Source organism: Crocuta crocuta, unplaced genomic scaffold (genome assembly GCF_008692635.1).
Source record: "Crocuta crocuta isolate KB4526 unplaced genomic scaffold, BGI_CrCroc_1.0 scaffold675, whole genome shotgun sequence".
Lineage (NCBI taxonomy): Eukaryota > Metazoa > Chordata > Mammalia > Carnivora > Hyaenidae > Crocuta > Crocuta crocuta.
In genome coordinates, this window is record NW_027528796.1 from 1,949,956 (window position 1) to 1,956,897 (window position 6,942).

The 6,942-nt window shown below is 62.2% G+C and overlaps 1 protein-coding gene across 3 annotated transcripts in view; it reads right to left on the reverse strand.

Moving 5' to 3' along the window:
* TRPM2 (transient receptor potential cation channel subfamily M member 2) overlaps positions 1–1,065 on the reverse strand; it is a 54,093-nt gene extending 53,028 nt beyond the window's left edge. For all 3 annotated transcript variants that reach the window (XM_077755416.1, XM_077755417.1, XM_077755418.1), the window contains exon 1: positions 786–1,065. The gene's annotated coding sequence lies outside the window, so the exon portion shown is untranslated. The remainder of the gene's footprint in view (positions 1–785) is intronic.
* Between the last annotated feature and the right edge of the window lie 5,877 nt (positions 1,066–6,942).

Consider the following 6,942-nt stretch of genomic DNA (forward strand, 5'->3'; position numbering starts at 1 on the left):
GCTGGTGGGCGGGGCAGGAGACCCAGGGGGCTGGGAACTGGCGCCCACCCCCCCTGCAGACCTCAGGACGCTCCTCCGACAAGACTCCTGCAGCTATGTCACCCCCGCCTTCCTGGAGTCCCGAAAACAGGAGACCCCTCCCCGTAAGGCAGGGCCCAAGGGGGCAGGAAAGATCTAGCCTCACAGCACCCACGTGGCAGGTGCCGGCCACCGGGCCCTATAGATGCCTAAACTCCACCCTGGTCGGACTGCCCCTTCTCAGTCCTCCTGGCTGGAAGAAGGGTGAGGATTCTGACTCCCCCTCCCCCCCCAGCAGCTGATCACAGCTTTCCTAAAGGTCCAAACCACCCCCACACCAGGCCCTCACCTCACAAGGGCCACTGCCCTCTCCTCCCCAGACACCAGCGCACGATGCCCCCCGCCCGCTCCTGGGCCCTGCACCTCTGCTGGCTCACTGACCACCTCCTCATCTCCCCCCCTGAGTGTGCCCACCTAGCGTCCAGATTCCTGCCCAGGACACCCTCCGCCGGAGGGCCCCTGGCCTTTGTCTGCCCCTGCCTCTTCACAAAGGAGCGAGTCCCAGCGCCACGGGCCCACAGGGCGCCTGCCTCACCACCCCACCCACCGAGGTCTGTGCAGCTGCTGTCAGAGCCCCGGCGCTGGGCTCTGCTGGTGGAGTTCTCAAGGCCTTGGATAGGCACAAAGGTGGCCGGAGCCTTCCTCCAGACCAGCTGGCGCCATGGAGTGGGCAGCCCTGAGCGTGAGGGAGAATTCGAGGCTCTCACCTGCAGGAGGCGCCCCTGGCACTGCTGCGTTCTCAGAGTCCGGCAGCCTAGGCATGCGACAGGTGCCCGCGGCCGCCAGGGCCTCAGACCGTAATTAACAGGCAAAGGAAGCAGAGCCGCACCGGTGTCTGCGGTGCTTACTAGCAGCGGTGCCTGGACTCGGGGCCAGCGCCCCCTCCCTGGGGTGCCTCTGGCCTGAGAGCCAGCCCGCTGCCGAAAAGCCTATGGTGGAGGGTCCATTAATATTTCATGAGACAGTAACCGCCGCAGAGCTCCGGCGGTGGGCACGGCCGGTCTGACTTTGGCTTCCAAGCAACCCGGGGCCTCTGTGGGAACGTCAGTCAAGGGGAAGTAGTACATGAAATGGGCTGCTGACCAAACATCTGCGCTCATGTCCCCGCTGTGGCTCCTTCCCTTCCAGAAAAAACCACACATTTCACAAGAAGGCCACGTTCCGTCTGCCAGGACTCCATTGCAAGAGGAATTATGAAACATCCTCCTCATAAAAATAAAAAGGCATTTGACCGTAAAGCAGAAACACAGCAAGTCCTGCCCTTGATTGAGACTCGTCTCAAGTTCAGATGAAGGAAATGCGGGGGACTTTTTCACGGACAACATGCCCCAGGTAGAAAGCTCTGGCAGCAAAAAGAAAACATCCATCAGCGAAAATCAGTGAAGAAGAGGGCACAGTGTGGTTGTGAATAACACGCAGGAGCAGAGACACACAGGTGCTGGGTGGTCCGGGGGTGGGGAGACAGCACGGCCAGTTGGGGGGNCAAACTTCTACAAGGGCCACATAGTAAATACTTCAGGCTTCGCAGGCCCGGAGGCTCCGTTTTAACGACTCAGCTCTGCCCCCTGCAGCCGGGAAGCAGCCATCAGCCACGGGTACATGTTGGGTGTGGCCGTGTGCCAATAAAACTTTATTTACACAGGCTGCGGTTTGCGGACCCCTGGTCCAGACAGAGCACCAGAAGTGGGGATGCCATCATCCCCTCGCCTCTTCACGTCTCAGGTCCACGGATCATCTACATTCTGGAAACGGCTTCTCAGAAAGGATGGATGAGATGTGACAGCGACGTGGGAGCAAAATGGTGCAGAGGCCGAGGCCCCACAGCGCGTGCCTGCCTGACAGCGTAACAGGCAGCACGTTTCCAAGCAACAGATATAGAGGCAGAGCTGGGAGGGGCCCCAAGGCCCAAACAACCTCTCAGGACACTTTTTTTTTTAATGTTTACTCATTTTGGAGAGAGAGAGAGAGAGAGAGAGAGCATGAGCAGGGGAGGGGCAGAGAGAGAGGGAGACAGAACCGGAAGCAGCTCCAGGCTCTGAGCTGTCAGCACAGAGCCCGATGTGGGGCTCGAACTCATGAACCATGAGATCATGACCTGAGCCGAAGTCGGATACTTAACTGACTGAGCCAGCCAGGTGCCCCAAGACACTTTTAAATGAACACATGCAGGCTGCTCCTCTCTCTGCCGGCGTGTTGTGAGGTTTGCCGCGGGGATCTGGAACGTGTCTGCAGCCCGTCCTTCCTGCCCTGTGCCGGAGCCTGCCAGGCCACCCTCCAGCAGAGGGGTCAGCGAGGTTTATTCATTTAGCGTGCATCCTTGCGAAGCACCACGCCAAGCTCCGCACGCCCGTCTGCAGGCCTCACGATGCGATGTGTCAGAGCTTCTTGTGCCCGTTCCCTGGTGAGGGGTCTGTGACTCAGGGACACTGAGGAACATCCCAAGGGCCCCTGGCAGGGTCCAACCCAGCGTTCGTCCCCACCAACCCATCCCTCGTCACTCTCTCCCGGGAGGCCGTGCCATGACGATGAGGCTTGCTGCCTGCAGCCTCGTGAAGGAGCTTGGAAGACCCCCTCAGGTCTCCAGAGACGGCAGCCCTGGCCCACAGCCCGACCTCATGAGAGGCCCCGAGTCAGGCCAGCAGCCCGGTGGTTCCCAGAGTCCCGCCCCTCAGGCACTGCGAGGAGATAATGTCTCCTGTTGTGAGCTGTTGGGTTTGGGGCCATTTGTTACACAGCTGCTGATAACTGATACAGTTTGAAAGGTTAGATGGTGGAGCCTGGGGTGAGGGTGGATGGAGAGAAGGGAAGCTAGGGCAGAGGCTGGGGCAAGTCCAGCCATTCCCCGGGCTGCACATGGTCAGACACGTTCACCAGTGGGCCCAGCATGGAGTCCCCCGCCCGGCACAGTGAGGGGGGTGCAGACAGCGCGTTGTTGCCCTCAACAGCACTCCTCGTTGTGCGAGGCAGCCGCCCCGACGCCAGCGGGTGAGGCCACAGTTTCAGGGAGATCGGGCCAGCAGCTCTAGGCCAGAGAGTCCTGTGCTCTCCCAGGAGCCCCGGGAGCCTGGGGGCCCCCCAGCTGTGCACCCAGAGCCACAGGGGCCTGCCTTGGTACCCCAGCGGTGATAGGCCGGGGGCCGTGCCTGGGAGGGTTTCGGCTGAGAGCTGAGGCAGAACTGAGGAAGAGCGGCTGAAACACAAGGAGGCCGAGTCCCCAGACGGAAACCGGGCAGGAGGAAGGTATGCAGGCCTGGGGACAGTCCACCCTGGCGTGACCTCTTAGCTGGTGACAGTTTCTGCTGCCATCACAGAACAGAGCTCACACCTGGCCCCTCCCTCCCCCACCAGGACCTTCTTCTCTGCCACCGTCCAGCCCAAACGCCCAGAACTTTCCTCTGCGCCTCGGTCCCAACGTCCCGTGGGGCAGCCCCCAGGATGAGGGCGGAGTGGTCAGCCTGCAGAGAGGAGAGCAGGCCCTGCCCTGGGTCCCTGTCACGCCTGCTGGGGCCGCACCATCCCCCAGAATGCACAGGGGCCAGGACCCCAGCAGAGAGAGGACCATGCTTCCCGGTTCCCGGCCCCGGAGGCCACTGGGCAGCAGGAAGCCCCTCCCACCCCCCCCAACCCGAGGGCCCCAAGGAGCCATAAGGAGGAGACGCTGCAGCTGTGGCTTCCAGAAGCTCGCAGGCGCTCCTGGGGCAGCCACACGGGTCTGGGACATGGTGCAGGCAGAAATGAAGCTCGGGATTCAGCTGGGCTAGAAGTGAGGGAAGGGGACTGTCCTGTGGTAGCCGGGGCACGTGGGGATCCTGTGGGCAGGGCCCCAGAGTGACTGCCGGGAGAGGGGAGTTTCCCCTGGGATGAGGAAGTGTGCACAGGACACACAAAGAGGGACCGCGGCGGGGACCGAAGGCACAGTGTGTCCGGGCTGTCCCCTTTCCCACAGCGACCACAGCCTGAAGCAGCGGGTTCTCTTTTTCTCTGATGTCCCTCTGGGCACCTCCCCTCACTCACTCTCATTATCCACTTCAGGCACGTAGCTCAGGCTGGAAACCGGGTTTGCACACCCGCCGCAGAGCCGGCCTCTGGGTGCATAGCCTGATGCCAGGCCAGTCCCCAAACAGGCACCTGAGTCACTGGAAAAAACCTTCTTGCTGCTGGACTCAAGCAGCCAGGGTGCAGGTCTGAAGCAGAGGGTAGACAGCATCTGCTGCGGGCAAGTGCAGGCTGGGGGGCCGGAAGTAGAGCCTGGGCCCCAACAACAAAGACCGAGGCCCTAGATCCAGCAACACTTGAAGCCACTACCCTTGGCTTCTCGATGACACAAACCAGTGTTTCGGTTTTGGTTCAGGCAAGTTCCTCGGCATGGCTGCCTGTGTCGGGGTTCATTCCGGAAGCAGGAGCCCCAGGAGTGTGGCAAAAGAGGAGATGTGTTACAGGAGGTCATCCTTACACAGTTCTGGAAGGGGCTAGGGACACAGAAGTCCAGGAGGAATTCGGGAAGGGGATCAAGAAGGAGTTCTCCNGAGAGGTCTGTGCACAGCGGTGGCCTCTGCAGAGCTCTGCCGCCGTGAGTTTGCAGCGGCGACGGATGCTGGCAGCAGGAAAGGCCACTGGCGGCAAGAAGATGGCACACTTTAGGGGAGACCCCAGCGCCCCCCAAACCCACCCTTCTGCGTCCGTCCATCTCTCCCCATCTCTGCCCAGGACGGTCTTCCCTACTGTCTTCCACCTTCCAAAGCACGTGCAAATTTCTCCTGGGGTCAAGTCCCGCCGGCAGCTGCCCGGGGAGGGAAGTTCTGGGAACGCACGGTGACACACCCAAACCACACACTTCTACTTCGCAGGTAAAGACTCCTCACTCTGTGAGTGTCACCTGAGTCACCAGCACCTTCAACCGGCCACTGGACTCGGGGACGAGTGGTTTCCGGTCCCCAGTGAGTAGTACCGGGGAAGCACATACCCTGAACCTGAGGGTTGATCTGCCCCAGGCAGGCCGGCAGGGCCCCACACCTGCCTCCGCCATGCCCGTCGCCCGCACAGAGCCCTCGAGGTGCGGCCCTGCTGCCGAGAGCCAGGGCCTGTCCGTGTGGCTCATGCCCCACCTGGCCTGGCCCCTTTACGGACCATACGAGTCCTGCGAGGAGGAGGAGGGGCCACCTCAGCCAGGTGGGGACACGCAGGGCCAGCACCTGCAAAGCCGCCTTCCCAGGCGCCACTGGCCCACAGCCGCAGCCCGCGGTGCCCGGCCCTGTGCCCGTTGCGCCTTCCCCAGAACCAGCTTCTGCAGATGCCCGCTTCCGCCTGCTGGCGGCATGCTGTGCACACCGTGGGCAGACCCTCCTGTCACCTGACGTGCCTCCCAAGTCGGGACAGCCAGAAGCCCTGAGCAAGCTCGCTCAGCCTGCGCCTCTTGGACGCTTCCTGCCCCTCTCGGCGAGGCTGAACTCCTGTCCCGCCCTGACACCTGCACTGAGCCGGCCGTGGAGCCAGGGTCCATCGGAGAGCTCCGGCGGGCTTTCTTCCTCCTCAAAGAACACCGCTGTCCTCTGTTGCCTGAGGAGGCTCACACACCATCTTGGGGGGACTCATCACCCCTGCGTTGATGAGAGGCCTCGGGGCAAGACTCTGACCGATCAACCACTCACGGCACCCCGCGGCCCACAAAATACAGCGCAAGGACAAAGCCCCCAAAGCAGCAGCAAGAGCTCAACTACTGTGGGCAGGCTTTCCCCTTTGTAGAAACCCTATGTCGTCTTTGAGGTACAAGCGCCGGGCTTGAGGGGGACGGGAGACCCCACGGGAAGCGCCTCCCACCGAGCCTCCACCTCCCGCCGCGTCCCTGTGCAGGTGGGGCCTGCAGCGGCCTCGGGGCCCTGGGCTTCAGGCGCGGCTGTGACGTTCTGGGAAAGCAATCTCTGATCAACGTTCAAGAAAAAAAATTTTCTGACACTTCTTAAAACGGTACGGGAGACTTTATTCAAGGCTATTGGAATAGGGGAGACTGGCCTCAAGTCCAAATACAAAGAGGACAAGGGGGTTTACAGCCAAGGGTCAGCGTGGGGGAACCGGGAAGGTTCTGAGACGTCCCGGGCGGGCGGTCTTGCTGAAGGCAGGGCGAGATGATCAGATGCGACTTGCATGAAGAACTGAATCAGACAGCAAGGACGGTCAGACATCCAAGGTGGAGTGACAGCAGGCTTTGCGGACCGAGCCCGGGCCGGCAGGTCAAGGGCAGGACGGGGGCTAGCGGAAAAGAGGGCAGAGGATGGCTCACGCGGGTCTTGGCACCTTCAACAGCGCTGAGATCCCAAAGCCAGTCAGTGCGCCTGCGCCTGAGGCAACCTCCGGCTTCGGAAACGCTTACCAGCTGGGAGGCCACCTTTCCTTAAATGCTCAAGGGGAGGAAGGGAAACCACACAGCCCTAGGCTTAACTTATTTTAACGATTTAAATCGCCGTCATTCAGGGAGTCAAGACACTATCACCTCTAAGTTCCGGACTCAGAGCTGGGGGGGGGCTCAAGAGCTCGAGGGCTCGGGGCTGGGGGGCTCAGGGCTTGGGGCTGGGAGGCTGGAAGGCTCGGGGACGCGGGGCTCAAGGGCTCAGGGCTGGGGGTGCTCAGGGTTCGAGGGCTCAGAGCTGGGGGTGCTCAGGGCTCGAGGGCTGGGGGTGCTCAGGGCTCGAGGGCTGGGGGGTGCTCAGGGCTCGAGGGCTCAGAGCTGGCGGGGCTCAGGGCTCCGAGCTGGGGGTGCTCAGGGCTCGAGGGCTCAGAGCTGGGGGTGCTCAGGGCTGGGGGTGCTCAGGGCTCCAGGGCTCAGAGCTGGGGGTGCTCAGGGCTGGGGGGGCTCAGGGCTCGAGGGCT